The sequence below is a fragment of the Trichechus manatus genome, unplaced genomic scaffold (assembly GCF_000243295.1).
Source record: "Trichechus manatus latirostris isolate Lorelei unplaced genomic scaffold, TriManLat1.0 scaffold00061, whole genome shotgun sequence".
Lineage (NCBI taxonomy): Eukaryota > Metazoa > Chordata > Mammalia > Sirenia > Trichechidae > Trichechus > Trichechus manatus.
In genome coordinates, this window is record NW_004443997.1 from 10,445,047 (window position 1) to 10,464,087 (window position 19,041).

Below are 19,041 nucleotides of genomic sequence, written 5' to 3' on the forward strand. Positions count from 1 at the left end.
CATCTCACACTCAGAAGAGTCTTTGAGCCTCCACTTGGTGTCAGGCTCCATGCTGTATGTTACAGAAATCCAAGGATGAGTGAAATGTAGACCCTCCCTTGTTACAATTTTGGGAATGAAGAAAATGCACCAGGACTTGTTTCATGTATCTGATGAGGCTTTCAGCTTCAAAGAGGAAATGGCATTTGAGATGGACTTCAGAGGATGGGGAGAATTTCAGAGAGAGGAGAGAGAGAGATTAAGAGAAAGGAAGTAGAGTAGTGTTATGGATTGAATTGTGTCCCCCAAAAAATATGTGTCAACTGGGCTAGTCCATGATTCTGAGTATTGTGTGATTGTCCACCATTTTGTCATCTGATGTGATTTTCCTATGTGTTGTAAATCCTACCTCTATGATGTTAATGAGGTGGTATTAGCAGCAGTTATGTTAATGAGGCAGGACTCAATCTACATGATTAGGTTGTTTTAAGTCAATCTCTTTTGAGATATAAAAGAGAGAAGCAAGAAAAGAGACATGGGGACCTCATACCACTAGGAAAGTAGAGCCAAGAGAACAGTGCGTCCTTTGGACCCAGGGTCCCTGCGCTGAAACGCTCCTAGACCAGGGGAAGCTCTTAGATTGATGACAAGGACCTTTCCCCAGAGCCAACAAGAGAGAGAAAGCCTTCCCCTGGAGCTGGTACCCTGAATTCAGATTTCTAGCCTTCTAAATTGTGAGAAAATAAACTTCCGTTGTTAAAGCTATCCCCTTGTGGTATTTCTGTTATAGCAGCACTAGATAACTAAGACAGGTAAGAAGTGGTATTCCTTAGAGAGTTAATGTTGTTGGGTACTGGTGAATCGATTCCAACTCATAGCAACCCCATGTGACAAAGTAGAACATAGGGTTTCCTAGGCTGTAACCTTTATGGGAGCACATTGCCAGGTCTTTCTCCCATGGAACTGCTGGGTGGATTTAGACTGCCAAACTTTAGGTTAGCAGTCTAGAGCTTAACCATTTGCACCACCAGAGCTGCTGGAGCGTTAATAATGAACCCAAGATAGGAGCAGAAAAGCACGTTTCCCAATTAAATCTTTCAGCTTTGATCTTTCTTTACTTAATAAGGGAGTCTCCTTGGATGCTCAGTCATGTTCCCAGCCTTCCTTGCAGTAAGGCATGAACATGTGATGAGTTCTGGCCAATGGAACATGAGCAGAAGTGATGTGTGACACTTCTGGAACAAGGCTCTTACAAGCGTCTATGCCTCCCTCATACTTTCTCTTTCCCTTTCCGTTGGATGGATTTGGGGTATAATGAGGACCTAAGGCACAGCAGAGGAACAATATGGAATGAATCTGAGGGGAGAAAAACTGCCTGTCAACCAGCAATACCTGATTGGACTCTTGTATGAGTGAGAAATAAACTTGTGTTGTGTGGAGCCACTAAAATGTTGGGATTTACTTGTTACAGCATCTAGCACTTTCATAATGGATGTACTGGTCTTCAATGAGGTGTATACTTTGAAAACTTAACACAGGGCCTGATACATTGTCACTCCCCAGTAGATGATGGATGTTCTTCTTGTAGTTGTTGTCAGATATTCAGACCTACCAAGCAGAAGAGGATCAGGCCCCACTGGTAACACCTTTTCTTGTATGTATGTTTTTTCACTTGACATAGTTTCTTTACATCTGTCTTAGTTAGCTAGTGCTGCTCTAACAGAAATACCACAAGTGGGTGGCTTTAAAGAACAGAAATTTATTTTCTCACAGCTCTGGAGGCTGAAAGTCCAAATCCGGGTCTCAGCTGTGTCGATTCCTTCCTTGTGAGTAGCCCTGGGCATTCCTTGGTTTTTGATGATCCTCACGTGGTGTCTTTCTTCTCCAGTATGTACCTGCCTGTCTATGTGTCTATGCTGCTGTATGTATAACTCAGAAATGATTAGGTTTAGGATCCACCCTACACTGGTATGACCTTACCCGATTGATTACATTACATTAGATTGCATTTTCGAAGGTGATTACATTAGATTACATTCACAGGTATCAGGGTTAGGATTCCAACACACATTTTGGAGGGGACACAATTCAATCTGAGGGGCAGTGATGATTCGGTGGTAGAATTCTCACCTTGCATACAGGAGATCCGAGTGCAGCCATCAACCATCTGTCAGCAGAGGCTGGTGTTGCTATGATGCTGAATATGTTTTAGCTGAGCATCCAGACAAAGACAGACAAGGAAGAAAGGCCTGGCAGTCTACTTCCAAAAAATTGGCCAGTGAAAACCCTATGGATCACAATGGTCCAATCCACAACCAATCATGAGGTTGGCTCAGGACTGGGCAGCATTTCATTACATTGTGCATGGGCTCACCATGAGTCAGGGACCGGCTTGACGGCAGGTAACAACAACAATTCCATCCATAACATCATCTAAGTACAACCCAACACTGCCTACCTTCCCATCCCCCAGGGCTGCAGCGATGGCCCAACAGGTTAGGTGCTGAACGTCTCTAGGGAGGGCCCTGGATAAAGATTACAGTGTGATTTGCACCCCTGAAGTTGTGGAATGCACAATTTACACACCCTGTGTCGGTGCCTCTAATTATAGAACACAAGGACAGGAAGGGGTGACAAATGCCATATAATCTTTTGTCGTTCCTCTGCCCCATCCCTCATCTCACTAGAATGCCAGCTCCAAGAGGGCAGGGATGTTTTGTGGGTTTTATTCACAGCTCTAACCCTGTTGATCAATAATAGGTGCTCAGTAGGTAAAACGAATCATTTGCAGTGTTACGCATGTAGATACCTTCTTTTCACTTTTGCAACTCTTGGGCACTTCCGTTTCTCAGCCAGCTGTTGGCACAAGGCCCTTAGCAAAACCAAGGAAACTTTCAAAATGGGGAGAACAAACGCTCCTGTTCCCGAAATATATTGCTGGTATGTGGCTCCGTGTCTGACTCCCCTGCCATTTGTGGCTGCCGTCTCAGAGGCTTGGAGCATTAAATCATCACTTGAGAAAGCTGAGGACAGCTTGTTATGAGAGAACAAGTACATTGTGCTAACTGACCCCCCATCACAGCAAGCATCTCAATCTGGCAGTGTGAGAACAGCATTTTATTGTGTCTCCGCAGCTCGGGAAGACAGCGCCCTGGCATCAAGAAGTGTTGCCTGAGGCTCTGGGTTGATGGCTTGGCTACAGATTTCCTGTTGCCTTGTACCCATCCACAGCCACTGCATCCATATGGGTACCTGCATAATTGATTACTAGGTGCGATGAATTTGTATGGAGGAATGGAGATTTCCTCTCTCTTCCACCATCCGTCTGTTTGTCATACCGAGGTGGTTTGCAGGTGGCTCTGATGCTGAAGGCTGTGCCACCAGGATTTCAAATCCCAGCAGGGTCACCCATGGTGGACAGGTTTCAGTGGAGCTTCCAGACTAAGACAGTCTAGGAGGAGAGGCCTGGAGATCTACTTCCAAAAATTAGTCAATGTGAACCTTATGGATAGCACAGAACATTGTCCAACTCACTTGCTTTGAACACGTCATCAGGAGGGATCAGTCCCTGGAGGAAGTCATCATCATATTTGGTGAAGTAGAGGGCCAGCGAGGATGAAGGAGACCCTCTATGAGATGGATTGGCACAAGAGCCACAATAATGGACTCAGACATGCTGGGGATCCTAGGCAATGTTTTGTTCTGTTGTACATAAGATCGTCATGAGTCAACATGACGGCAGCTATCCATCTATAGATCTACTTGTTAACAACTCTGTGATAACCACTGCTTTTTGCAAAGAGCACTCAAGCATGAAATTCTACCATTCACAAGCAGACATACACCTGACTTTGATGGAGTACCTGCTATGTGTCCCAGGCGCTGTGCTAGACACTGAACATGTGCTGTCTCATGTCCACCTCACCACACTCCTGTGAATCAGAAATAATTAGCCCCGTTTTAAACCTCAGAGAAATCAGGAGAACTTCCCCAGACAGTACTAATCTACACTGAGGACTTGCTGCCTGCCAGGCCCATTTCCAAATGCTTTACTGTGTTCACTTATTTAATTCTCAGAACAGGCCAAAGTCAGAGGTCCTGTTGTTGTGCCCATTTTGCAGATAGGGAGACTGAGGTGCAGAGAGGTAAGTCAGCTTGCCTGGGGTTACCCAGGAAGTGATGGAGCCCAGATTCCAGTCAGACAGACAGCCCAGGAGTCCACACAGAATCCAATCCTGAGGCTGGGGCTTGAGTTCAGACCCTCTCCACTTCTAGCCCCAGCTGAGCCTGGAACTCAGTAGACAGGTTTTACAAACTCAAAACCTGGCTTTTAGAAAATAAAATTGGCGTCTCCCCACAAGTACTCAACATCCCCCTCCCGCGCCCCCCACAGCATGACCTGTGTTTCCCCAGGCGATAGACAAGAACGTTAGACACTCTCTTTTAAGTTCTCGAGCTTTTCTCTAGCTCTTCCATCTTAAATTAAAAATAATAATAAAAAGGTTAAGAAGATGATGATAAATAACGGCTAGATAAAAGGCTCTTCCAAAAGGGAGCGTCTCCTGCTAGCAAGTGGCACTCAGAAGGCGGGTCGGGGCTGCCTGTGGATCTGGCTGTGATTCTGACCTGGCTGTTGTTCTGCAAATGGAATTGAGGAACCAGACAACAGGCCCGAGATTTATGGCTTCCATTGCTCCCTGGGCTGTTTATTCCTTGCATATGTTCACTCTGCCTCACCCCCAAGGGGAAGACCACATCACAGGGTCTGTGGGAGTTGAAGAAATCTCTCGCTGACTCCCTGAAAATGGTCCTGGTGGAAACTGGGAGAGGTAGTTTCCGGCCAGGCCCTCCAGTATGCTTGCCTGTAGGTGTTTGAGGGGAAAGAAGAGATGGATCACAGCCTTGGGGAGAGGGCTCACTGGGGAGCTTGCGCCTGGCACTTTTGCAACAAGTGTTTTCTAAGTAATTATAATAGGAATAATGATCTAAAAGAGTAGTTCGCACAATAAACCCGTTGGAGTCAAGTGGACTCTGACTCACGGTGACCCCGTGTGTGTCAGAGTACAGTTGTGCTCCATAGGATTTTCAGTGGTGGATTTTTGGTGGCTGTAGATCACCAGGCCTTTCTTCCAAGGTGCCTCTGGGTGGACTTGAACCTCCAACCTATCTGTTAGCAGCTGAGCACTTAACCATTTGCACCAACCCAAGGACTCCTTTGCACATGTAGTTGAGCTTATTTAACATACAGGTTCCTAGACTTACTTCCTTAATTCTCATTCAAGGAGTCTTTGATGGGACCCATGAGGTTGAACCCTGTCTCGTTTTTTCAGCCACCTCAGCAACCAACCATGGCATTTAAAAATCATGAATCTAAAAATGTCAACATACTGATTAGGGGCATGTCATGAAGTTTCCTGAAATAATAATTCAAGATTTTCTTTGGTGGTGACCCCTCCAAGAGGGCAAGGGCATTGCAAGCAAATGCGAGCATGCTTTCATCTAGAATATTCCAGTCAGTCATTGAGCATCTACCACATGCCACAGCTGCACAAAGGACTTTCCATGCATTATTTCACTTAATCCTCTCAACACGTCTATGAGGTGAGTGTTATGAATGCACCCTTTTCACAGATAAAGAAATTGTGGCTCAGAGAAAACAAATGGTTGCCTAAGGTCACACAGCTAGTACATGACAGCTGGGATTTGAGTTTAGTTTAATTTGATTTCATTTGATCGCTTCTCCAAGGGCAGATTAACCAGTAAGCACAGTATGCCCTGGCTTGTATTGAGCAAGGTATGCACAGGCTTAATTGTATTTACTTGCTAATCTGTGGTGAACAGCTTCACATGGATTTCACCACATGTTTGACGTGGTGGGGCACAGGTGAAATTGTGCACTGCAGATGGTGGGAAGCCACAATTGGGCCTGTGCATACCTTGCTTATTGGGTAATCTGGCCTTGATTCTATCTACCCTTGATGGAAAAAAAAAAAAGAAGTTGCCATTGAGTCGATTCCGACTCATGACAACTCCATGTGATAGAGTAGAACTGCCCTATAGGGTTTCCTAGGCTGTAATCTTTACTGAAGAAGATCGCCAGGTCTTTTCTCCCATGGAGCTGCTGGTGGGCTCAAACCACTGACCTTTGGGTTAGCAATTGAATGCTTAACCACTGTGCCACCAGGGCTCCTTCTTTTTTTTGTTTATTGTCATAGTTTAAGTGAAAGTTTACATTTTCAGTTAGTCTCTTATATAAAAATTTATACATACATTGTTATGTGACCCTAATTGCTCTCCCCATACTGTGACAGCACACTCCTCCTTTCCACCCTTGATTCCCCATGTCCCTTCAACCAGCTCCTAACCCTCTCTGCCTTCCCATCGCACCTCCGGACAGAAGCTGCCCATTTAGTCTCATGTATCTACCTGAGCTAAGAAGCACACTGTGCACGAGTATCACTTTATGTCCCACAGTCCAGTCCAATCCCTTTCTGAAGAGTTGGCCTTGGAAATTGTTTTAGTTCTGGGCTGATAGAGAATCCGGGGGCCATGCTTTCCAGGGTTCCTCCAGTCTCAGTGAGACCATTAAGTCTGGTCTTTTTACTAGAATCTGAGTTCTGCACCCCACCCTTCTCCTGCTCCATCAGGGACTCTCTGTTGTGTTCCCTGTCAGGGCGGTCATTGGTGGTAGCTGGGCAGCATCTAGTTCTTCTGGTTTCATGCTGATGGAGTCTCTGGTTTATGTGGCCCTTTCTGTCTCTTGGGCTAATACTTTCCTTGAGTCTTTGGTGTTCTTCACTCTCCTTTACTCTAGGTGGTTGGGCCCAGTGGATGCATCTTACAGGACAGGGCTCCTTCTTGATGGAAACAGGGTATGAATTATTGTTCTAATTTTCTCAAAAAGGAAACAGACTGAAAAAGGTTTGGGGGGTGGTCCCACAGCTAGAAAGTGGCGGAGATGGGACTTAAAAGATCCGGTCATCATCTCATATGTGTCAGTTGCAATAACAAACTCAGCTCAATTTAAGCTTATGGGTGATGGTGGGGTGGGAGGTGGGGGGCAGTGAGTGATGCAGCTGCAAAGGTAGATCTTTATGGTTTCAGGTATGGCTCTCATTTTGTGGTCAAGCATCAATCTACCTCTTGGACAAGTTTCTCCACCCAACAGATGAAATGACTTCTGACAGTCCAATACTCACATCCATCTGGTTTACCCACTGGGAAGCAACTGCCCTTCCCATTAACTCAGGAGAAGAAGCCTTGCCTGAATCACATGACTATCCCTGAACCAATCATGATAGCCAGACCTCATTTATTCAATAGCAATAACAAATATATATTGAGTACATCCTATGTGTCAGGGGCTCTTCAAGGTGTATGGAAATATGCCAGTGAACAGAAGACGAATCTCTACTCTCATGAAGGGTATATTCCAGAGAAAAAGACAGTCAACATATAAACAAAGAAATAAAAAGCTGTAATAAGTGCTATGAAAAACAAAATAGAGCAAGGTGCTAAAGAATAACCAGAGGGAGTGAGAGTTCCTGTAGCCGGTATGATCAGCTAAGGCCTCTCTGAAGAGGTGGTATATGAGCTGAAACTCGAATGATGAGAGGGAAGCAGCCGTATTAAGATCTGTGGAAGGTCCTTCCAGGAGGAAAGAATAGCATGTGCAGAAGCACTGGGTTGGGAATGAACTTAAAGGAACAGAAAGATGGGCACTGCAGCCCTTGAGCAGGAGAACGTATGAAATGTGACACATGAATGGTGAAGCCAAGATCTCAGCACAAAACATTTGATTAGCAAGACCTTTGCTCTTTATCTCTTCTCTATATTCCTTTGTTTAGGGGAGGCACACTTGGTCACCAAGAACACCATGTCACTCCTTTTACTGTGTGGCTAGAAATTGAGCAATTGGGATATCTAAAATACCACACCACTTACCAGGTGGGTGCCTTCTATTCCTCCAGGAATAATAGGATTCCAGTGAGGAGATAAATCAAAGTTAACTGACTCTGTAAGGTCTCCTTGGATCTTCATCCAAACTCAAACTTAGCCCAAGCGAAAAGCTTTGGTGATGTTTGTTTGGGTGGGAGGGTGGGAGTGGAGGAGTCGATGAATGATGTTTCCCCTTTTCTCTTTTTTTTCACTTTCATACGCCTCTGGGCTGATGGTTCCTGGCCAGAGCCAAAGGTACCAAAATCCCACAAGGAGAGACCTTTGAAGTGATCATCTGTTCAGCCCACAAGGAGGTGGTGTTGCCTGAAGGTTCACCCAGGAATGTAACCTTTTGGAGCTTTTGACAGGGTGCCTAGGAGGCCCCAAGAGACATGTGAAAGCCTCAGAGCTGATTTGGAAAACCATATGAACTTCTGGATGGGACTCTGAGCTGAGGCTGCGGCCCTTTGGCAGCCTTCTACTATGCTCCGCCAGTCAGTGGGAGCTGCCTGGTCAAGGTCTGAGTTGGCTGAACCACCCTCTTCAACTTTGGGAAACGAGGAGACCACATGCTGAATTACGCTTTCAGCACGTACAATGGAATCCCTTGTTTTCCACTAAAATGATTTAGACAAAGTTATTTGACCATGCAAATGGAAGATCTGGGAGTATGGTGCCTTCGCTGGTAAGTCCCGCTAGACAATTGCTACTCTAAGTGTGGTCCATGGACCACCAGCATCAGCCCTGCCTTGGAGCTTGTTAGAAATGCAGAACCCCAGGTCCCACCCCAGACCTACTGAATCAGACTCTGCATTTTAATAAGATCTCAGTTAATTTGCATACACATTAGAGTTTGAGAAGGGTAGCACTAGACAAGCTTTGTCAAATATACAGCGTGCTACCATTCTTCCCTTGCATGTCTATGGCAGGCATCAATGATCAGTTGCAGAATTATTTTCTTCTGAGCATGGAATCTTCTCAAGTCTACCTGACTACAGATAGCACAGGTCAATCAATGGGCATTGGCCAAAGACTAATCCTGTCTTCCATACTAATATTAACACTTGAGGAGAGCTCTGTGGATCTTATATTTTCACTGATATATCCTCAGTACTGAGCACAGTGATGGACACGTGTTGTTGTTAGTTACCGTCGAGTTGGCTTTGACTCATGGCATCTCATGTACAACAGAACGAAATCTTGCCTGGTCGTGCACGATGGTTGGTATGCTTAAGTCTGTTCTTGCAGCCACTGTGTATTTTGAGTGCCTTCCAACCTAGGGGGCTCATCTTCCAGCACTATATCAGACAATGTTCTGTTGTGATCCATAAGTTTTCCCTGGTCACCAGAGCTTTCTTCCTAGTCTATCTTAGTCTGGAATCTCTGCCGAAACTAGTCTACCATGGGTGACCCTGCTGGTATTTGAAATACTGGAGGCCTAACTACCAGCATCAGAGCAATACATAAGCCACCACGGTATCACACACTGACAGACACGTGATAGGTGTCTGCCAAATGCTTGTGGAATGAATGCATCCTCCCCTTGACTTCTGTCCTGTGGTATTCACCCTACCTCAGTTCACACGTGCAGAAAACCAGAGGGTCCATTGGGCATTAGAGAAGTCTAGCATCTCCTCTAGGTGTTTGGTTATGTTCTTGGTAATCACCCACTGGAAAGTTGAAATGAAGTTGTTAGAGACCTCGTGAAGACACATGGGAACCAGTCTGGTTGGCACATGGACCTCTTCTCCAGGACGTGGCCCCTCATGGCCTAGCTCCCAGACGTGGCGGCCACGTGAACCAGGCTACAAGCAGAGGTGGAAGTGGATGTGGGAAGGGGAGGCAGAAACGCAGGCTGAGGATTGTTCTGACCAGCAGGGCTCCAAAGACAGAGCAATAATGATTATAAATAGCATCCTTTTGACGGCCTTTTGATGTGCTGTCCAAGGCCAGGTGGAAAATCTTTCCTCCCCTGCCTTTCCCTACTAATCGCTTTCCCCTCATTTCTCAATAAAGATTCTGAGTCCGGCCTGCCGCTCCTCTGTGGCATTTGTTTCCCATTAGAGTACCTTCGGCGATTTTGGTGTGTTATGCTAGATAATTGCTTTAATAACAAACTGAGGAAAGACTTTTGAACATTTTAGGAAGTCATTTTTTTTTCTTCCAATGAAAATTTAACAGACACTGACAAGAGAACTTGGGAACAGTCAAAGAGGAAGAAAAGGGGGCAGGAGGGCTGGGGGTAAGCAGGAGCGGCATCAGAATTTAGCGGCCAGCAGTTACGGGTGGAGACCCCCAGCCAGAGGTCTTTTCCCACTGCCAGGAGGATGGTCAAGGAGTGAGGATGCTCAGGAATGAACAGAAAACAAACAAAAAACCAAAACCATTGCTGTCAAGTCAGTTCCAACTCATGGCGACCCCATGCGTTACAGAGTATAACTGCTTCATAGGGTTTTCTTGGCTGTTGGTGCAATGGTTAAGCACTCAGGTACTAACTGAAAGGTTGGCTGTTCAAGCCCATGCAGCGGCTCTGCAGGAGAAAAGACCTGGTGATCTCCTTCCATAAGGAAAGCCCTATGGAGCAGTTCTCGTCTGTCACATGGGGTTGCTGTGAGTCACAATCAACTCAACAGGACACAACAACAATCTTTACGGAAGCAGATAGCCAGGACTTTCTTCTGCAGTGCCGCTGGATGGGTTCAAACAGCCAAGCTTTAGGTTTGTAGTTGAGCGCAAACTGTTTGCACCACCCAGGAACCTTGAATCAGGGCCTCTAACCGGTTTGTTCCAGTTCAAACCCCTACTGGGAATTTGCATTTCCACCCCAGATATACTGAATTAGAATCTACATTTTAACAAGATCCCCAGGTGATTCTTATGTATCATAAATTTTGAGAAACACTGCTCTACTGGTGGTTCTCAGTATTGGTCCCTAACCAGCAGCATTGGTATCACCTGGGAGCTTGTTAGAAATGCAAACTCTGAGCAGAGGTTCGAACCTGAACGAACTGGTTAAAAGCCCTGCCTTAAATGAAGAGAGGGAGCTTAAATATTGGCTTGGGGTGGATGAACATGAAGCAACATTATCACTGTATCCTTCCTGTGGTTAATAGGGAGAAAGCTCCAGGGACAGGTGTTGATTGCGGGGTACAGATAGGAGTAGAGTGTATTTTAGGGGCCATGTCCCCATGAGATTTACCCATCATGCCCAGGAGTAGTCAAAATGCTCTGTGTGTGGGTAAATCATTAAAAAGTGCTAAATGGCCTTACTAGAGGAAACAAGAATTACATATGACCCAAAACAAGAGTACTCGGTATTATAGTCTTTGTACTTTTTCTTATTTAATTGCCTTCACAGCACCTTGCCAGGTAAAAATAACAGTGGATACTCACATGTTTATTACATGTCTCACACTATTCTAAACTCTTTACATTAATGTCTATAAACTTTGCAACAAGTGTATATACCAAAACCAAACCTGCTGCCATCAAGTTGATTCCAACTCATAGCAGCGCTATAGGACAAAGTAGAACTGCCCTGTAGGGTTTCCAAGATTGTAATCTATTGTAATCTTTACGGAAGCAGGCTGCCATATCTTTCTTCCGCAGAGCGGCTGGTGGATTCAAACCACCAACCTTTGAGTTAGCAGCCAAGTGCTTAACTACTGTGCCACCAGGGCTCCTTACAAGTCTATATAGTATATATAATTTTTATCCCTGTTTTGCAGATGCAGAAACTGAGGCACAGAGAGATTAAGGTTAAGAACACACAATGGAGTTGGCAGAGTAAGTGGCAAAGATGTGTTTGAATGTTGGCAATTTGACTCCAAAGTTTGCATGTTTTTTGTTGTTAGTTGCGGTCTAGGTGCCTCTGACTCGTGGTGACCTTATGTATGACAGAAGGAACTTTGCCCGGTCCCGCACCATCTTCACGATCGTTGGTGCGCGTGACTCCATTGCTGCAGCTATCATGTCAATCTATCCGTTTCTAGCGATTGGTCTTTCCTGACGAATTGTCCAAAGTAAGCAAGCCAAAACCTCGCCAGCCTCACTTCTAAAGAGTATTCTGGTTATATGACTTCTAAGACTGATTTGTCTGTTCTTCTGGCAGTCCACAGTATGTTTGATATTCTTCACCAACACCATACTATACACACAACACTCACACTATAGATACTAGCTCAATACTATAGATACTGCAATATGACTAAGGGGAGGTTTATGGAGATGCTAAGGTGCACCTGACCCAAGCCATTGTCTTTTCATTCACCTCATAGGCATGCGAAAGCTGGTCAGTGGAAAAGGAAGACAGGAGAAGACTTGATGCATTTCAACTGCAATATTGAGTGGAAACCCTGGTGGTATAGTGGTTAAGAGCTACAGCTGCTAACCAAAAGGTCAGCAGTTTGAATCCACCAGGCACTCCTTGCAAACCACATGGGGGTAGTTCTGCCCTGTCCTGTAGGGTTGCTATGAGTCAATCAACTCGACAGCAATGGGTTTGGTTTGTTTTTTTTATAGTATTGAGCTACCTTGTGTTGACCCTCTGCTGTAAAAACAACAGTGCATATTTATTGAAGGTTTATTGAATGCCCTATGTGTCAGACACTGTGTTAGGGCCAGTGTCTGGGTAATGAGTTAGAAGGGGATGGGCATGGGACCACTGCAGTCACCTACTGAGTGTGGATGTTGTTCTGGAAGAGGGAGGTGGCAATGAGGAGAGGGGGCCAGATTCAAAACATACTTAGGACCTAAACATGATAGGACATAGTTAAGTGATCAGACAGAGGGTGTGAGCCAAGAGTGACGTGCTCGGTGTAAAGATAAGAAAAGAAATGCCTGAGTCTTGAATAGGAAGTATCTGTAATAAGACCCCAACTCTGACAACTCTAGGAGGACCCAGATGACAAATGGGTTTCATTTCTTCTGCCAACTCCAGTTAAAAGAAAGTAAGTAGAGGGTAGAGCTTTTGCATTGTTGTCCAAGCTGTATTCCTTAGTACCTAGAACAGTGCCTGGTACATATAGGCCCTGGATTGATAGTTGATGAATGAAAGATTGAAGTGAGTACCAGAACAACTGAGGCTGTCCATGGACTCTTGGGCAAGAGTATGGGGATCAGTTAACATCTACGGTTGAATGGGGACTTGGAGAGCACACGCTGTCCTTCTAGCACCCCCTACCCCCTAGAAAAGCAAACCAGTTGCCCGTGAGTGGATTTGACTTATGGCGACCCCATGTGTGTCAGAGTAGAGCTTCGCTCCATAGGGTCTTCAGTGGCATATTTTTCAGAAGTGGATTGCCAGGCCTTTCTTTCAAGGTGCCTCTGTGTGGACTTGAACCTCCAACTTTTCGGTTAGCAGCAAGCACATTAACCATTTGCACCACCCAGAGACTCCCTGGTATCCCAAAGAGACATTCATTCATTCTTTTGTTCATTCATTTGTTTAATCAGTTATTCATTTATTCACCAAACATTTGTTGAGCACTTACTATGCCTAGTGGCCCTGTGGTTAAGCATTCTGCTGCTAACCAAAAGGTTGGCAGTTCAAATTCACCAGCTGTTCCTTGGAAACCCTTTGGGGCAGAGGAGTAGTTCTACTCTGTCCTATAGGGTCGCTATGAGTTGTAATTAACTCGGCAGCTGGGCAAAGCTCTGAGGATGTGGCAGTGACTGTGACAAGCATGGTCCCCATCCTCATGGAAGTGGGGAACCTTGACCCAGTGTTTTACAAGGTCCAATGGGATCTTACAACCCTGAATCTTGGACCAATTAGTGTGAGGTCACCTGATTCTGTTAGTTGCTAGAAGCAACAAAGTACGTTTCTGGCGAAGCAGTGCTCAGAGCTTCCAGGAGTAAAGGGCCTGAACTCTTCCAGTCCACGCCCTTTGTTCTCTCGGCAAAGATATATTGACTTTGATGTAAACCTTAACAGATCCCACTGGCAAGTGCCAGAAGCCTTGTCTGACTTCTTCAACTGGTCCTGCCATTCACTCTGTCACTATGCCAAGGCTCAGAGTGAGTCAGCTTGCCTGGCTATAAAATGGGCTCATGCATGCGCATTAGAGGAGGGACGTGGGGTGCTTTGGCATGGATGTCTCAGGGGCCCCAGAAACTGCTGCCGTAATAATTGTAGTAGCCTGTGATATTTGTACAACCTGGAGTCTTTTCAAAGATAGTGCCCTCCCTTCAATTACCTCACCACCCTCAGGGACAGATAAAATAGGGTTATTATCCCAGTTTATAGCACCAGAGGCTCAGAGAGGTTCAGGAACATGCCTAGGGCCAAAAAGGAAAAGTGAGATCATGCCAGTTCTGATAGGACCCTGGGAACAATAGAGGGGTGTGTTAGGGAGAAATAATCAACATAAACGCCCGTGAGAGTGCGTGTTTCCCTCCCTGGAACTTCATGGTGTGTTCAGGACTGTGAATGACTACTTCCCCCCACCCCATTTCTCCCTCCCTCCTTCCCTTCTCCCTCTGTCCCTTCCTCCCTCCTTCCCTCCTTCTTTCCTCCGTCCATCCCTCCTTCCTTCCTCCCTGCATCCCTTTTCTCCTTCCTCCCTCCCTCCATTCCTCTCTCCCTCCCTTCATCCCTCCCTGCTCCCCTTCCTCCCTCCCTTCCTTCTTTCCTCTCTCCTTCTCCTTCTCTCCCTCCTTCCTTCCAAGCTTCCACTTTCCTTCCTTTTTCTGTCACTCTCTTTCTCTCTCTTTCATGCTTTCTTTCTCTCCCTCTCTTTCTCTCCATCTTTTTTCTTTTCTTTTTTTCCATTCTTTCTCTTCCTTTCTTCCCCTTTCTCCTTTCCTTCCTTCCACTCTTACTTCACTTTTTCTCTTTCTCTTCCTCTCCGCCTCTTTCTCTTTTTCTTTCCTTACTTCCTTCTTTCTTTACCATTTATTTATCTGAGTGACTAATACGTTAAACTATCCCTCCTATTCTCCGGCTCACTGGAAATTTTATTTCCTCATTGAAAGCTAGAGGTAGCACTGTGATCTCTAGCCAAAGCTACACCCAGGGAAAGCTGGGACAGAGCTGAGCATGATGTAGGGCATGCAGAAATACAGGGGTGGAGAAGCCAGAGAGCATTGTGATGTGGGTCTGCAGTGGCAAATGGGGGGAAACCTCAAAGGTGTGTGGTAGATGACAGGAGATTATCCTCAGAGATTCAGGTTTTCTATCTCACCTTGGAGGACCAAGTCGTACATGTTTCAGGTTTAGGAAGGTCTTGTTTTTCTTCCCCCCACCTCCCGAGTTTCTGTGTCACGGATTTCCAGTTCAGTGTGCAGAAGAACCACTCAGGGAGGTTGTTTAAAATGTACACTCTAGGGCCCCATGCCAAGAGATTCTGATTCAGTAGATTGAGGGCAGGGCCCAGGAATCTGAATTGTAACAAGCAGATGGTTCACCAACCACACTCTGAGAAAGATCCTAATATGCTGACATGTGGCCACAACTTCGCTGTAACGGAAAGTGGAGACTGAAAAAGAGAAGACTGAGCTCTGGAGCAGACATGTCCTGTGTCTCAGCTGGGGATGAATACACTGCCTTCCCACCCTCCTTGGGTCTGAAGGTCTGCTTTCTACCAGTGGGTGGAATCTGAGGAGGCCAAACCAAGGAAGCTGTTTTTCTTTCCCCATGATTTTGTTCTTCAACTTAAAGTAGGGTTTGGGAAGGGTTGGGGGGATAGGGTGTGGAGTGGAGGATGGGAGATAGTGTAAGAGGCCACTGGGAAGAGGGAGCCAGCATTTATTGATCATTATGTACATTAGTGCAAGTAGCCAGTGTCTACAGCTCCATAGAATGGACGGCATAGGCTTTGGAGCCAGATGGGCCTGTATTCTAGTCTTGACTCTGTCCCATACAGGCTGTGTCACCTTGGGCAGTTGACTTAACCATTTGGAACCTCAGTTTCTACATCTGCCAAATGGGGGCAGTTATGGTGCCTACCTCATAGGATTGGTGTGAGAATTGACTGGGATAATTGATTGTTTATGAACACTTATTGAGTAACCTTAATGGGCCAGGCACTGTTCTAGGCACTGGAGACACAACAGATGCAAAAACAATGCCCTTGCAGAGGTTACGTTCTGGTGGATGTGTACAAAGTTCTTGACGTGAGCCATCAGTAGCCATTATTATCCCCATGTCACAGACAGACAGGGACATTGATGCTCAGGAAGGTTGAATCATTTGCTCATGATCACACAGCTGGTAAGAGTCTAAGCTGGGATTTGAACTTGAGTCTGTTACATTCTGGAAGCTCTTGCTCTTCAGACTCTCCCTGAGCTTGGGAACATGTGGGGAAGCTCAGCTCTGGAACTCAGGGAGAAGGGTGGAACTTTCAAAGTAGAGACAAGAGGGTGGTTCTTCCAGAAGGTCTCCTTGGGGAAAGGAGACAAGCTTGAGCTGGATGGCTTTGACCCTGGACCTTGTTGTTCTAACAAAGCTTCTTGCTTCTTTCTTTCTCTGGGAGACTTGGAGTTAATCAAGAAACCCAAACAGGAATGACCCAAGACTGAACTAGTCTGGCAAGGAGTGGTACAAGGAAGAAATCAGCCAAGAGCTGAATCCATTCCAGCAACAAACAAGGGCATTTCCTGGGCACGGGCCAGGGTGGCACCAACCCTGAGAGCCTCTAAAGTGTAATCTAGAGGAGGAAGGAGAAAAGCGGGAAATTTATTTTTGATCTTGGAGCTCTCAAAGATGAGAAGGAACCTGGCTATTCTTAGCTGTGTCTGGGGGCTCAGCAAAAGCTTTCTTGCTGAATTATAGACAACACAAGCATTTATTAGCTCCCTCCGCATTGCAGCCTGGCTGCTAAGCAGATTCCAGGAGATGTTATCTGGAAGGTGAATCACTGTGTATAAATATTTCAGAGGTCAGGACCCAACATGGAGTTTGAACTCTTAAGGGAGGCCCTGAGTATGTTTATCAAGGGATGGATGTTTAGGCTTTGTTTCTGGGTGTTGGGTAATCTTGAAACCACTTTCGATGGCTGCTCAGAGCAAATGCTGGTTGGCCTTATGAAGCCCAGGATGGAGTCCAGCACAACATCACAAAATCTGCTCACACAGGGAGGCTTCCAGCACATCTTCAGGGAGGAGCGCTCAAACCAGAAGTTTAGAAAGTCTAAATGTCCCATGAGGATCTCCTAGAGTTGTTGTCATTGTGTGCTGTTGAGTTGATTCATAGTGACCCTATATGACAGAGTAGAACTGCCCCGTAGGGTTTCCTAGTCTGTAATCTTTACTGAAGCAGATCGCCAGGTCTTGTCTCCCACTGAACCACTGGTGGGTTCAAACCGCAAACCCTGTGGTTAGTAGTGCAGTGCTTAAACATTGTGCCACCAGGGCTCCTTCTCCTAGTGTAGTCCTTCTCAAAATGTCATGTTCACATGGTGAATATCTGCAGATCTTGTTAAAATCAAAATTCTGATTGGGAGGTGTCTTAGGTAGCGCTGCTGTAGCGGAAATACCACAAGGGGGTGGCTTTAAAGAACAGAAATTTGTATTCTCACAGTTCTGGAGGCTGGAAGTCCAAATCAGGGTCTTGGCTGTGTCGATTGCTTCCTTGTCAGTAGCTCTGGGCATTTTACAGATGTGAAACTCAAGTCCAGAAGGTAAAATGATTTTCCAGAGATCACAGAACCAGTATCCAGAGAACCAGTAAGTGAAAATCATATGTCTAAAACCGTACTTGTAATCTTTCCTCTGGCATGTCTCACCCCCAACTCAACCCTCTTCCACCTGCACCACGGTTTCTCCATCTCAGCACTCCAGACATTTTGGGCCAGATCATTCTTTGTGGGGGGAGGCTGTTCTCTGCGTTGTATGAAGTTTAGCAGCATCCCTGGCCTCTACACACTAGATGCCAATAAAACCAAAACACCAAACCCGTTACCATCGAGTCAATTCCTACTCATAGCGACCCTATAGGACAGAGTAGAACTGCCCTGTAGGGTTTCCAGGGAGCGGCTGGTGGATTCAAACTGCCAAACTTTTGGTTAGCAGCTGAGCTCTTAACCACTGTGACAAACAAAAATGTATCCAGACATTTCCAAATGTTCCCTGAGGGGCAACGTTGCCCCCAGTTGAGAGCCAGAGAGGTTTCCCATCTCGTCTGACAGCTGCTGCCTCATTCTATAACCTTGGAGTCATCCAGGGTTCCTCTCTTTCTCTCACATCCTCACACCCAGTCCATTAGGAAATCCTGTTTTCTTGACATTCACGCTGTATCCAGCATCTGATAACTGCTCCCTCCTCCATTACCACCACTCTGGTCCCAGCCACTCTCATCTGCTCTCTGAATTACTCCATCAGCCACCTGTTTGGTCTTCCAACTTCTAGTCTTTTCTCCTACAATTTATCCTTAACCGAACAACTAGAGGAGTGCTTTTCAAACATGGTTCAGAATGCATCACTCTTCTTCTTAAAACCCTACCAGGTCTCCCCATTTCCTTTGGAGTAAAAGCAAAGTTCTTACAATAGCCCATGAGGCCCTCCCTGGTCTTCACCCACCCCTCATCTTAGCTAGCCCCCATTATCTCTCTTACACTGCCATCCCCTAAACTCCCTGTCCCTCAGTCTGCCCCAGGTTATATTGGCCTCTTCCCCATTTCTCAAAAATACCAGGCATGCTCCTGCTTTTGTATTTTTGCACTGGATGCTCCTTGCTCTGGAAATCTTTTCCACCGGATATGTACATAGATAACTGCCTCACTGCACTGAGCATTGTGCTCTTCTAAAGAACTATCTATATGGGATCAAACTGACAACAGCAACTCGAAAGGTTAGATAGGAAGCTTAGGAGGCAGTGAGTTTATGTTAATGGGAGAGAAACAGTTCAGAAAAGGAGGGTGAGAATGGTTGCACAGCTTGAAGAAAGTAATCCACATCACTGAATTGTACATGTAGAAATTGTTGAATTGGTGTATGTTTTGATGTATGTATTTTCATCAACCACAACAAAAAATAAACTATTAAAAAAAGTTCCCTCAGACCATGGTCTCAGGGAACATCTAGCTCAACTGGCATAACACAGTTTATAAAGACAATGTTCTACATACTACCTTGGTGAGTAGCGTCTGGGGTCTTAAAAGCCTGTGAGCGGCCATCTAAGATACT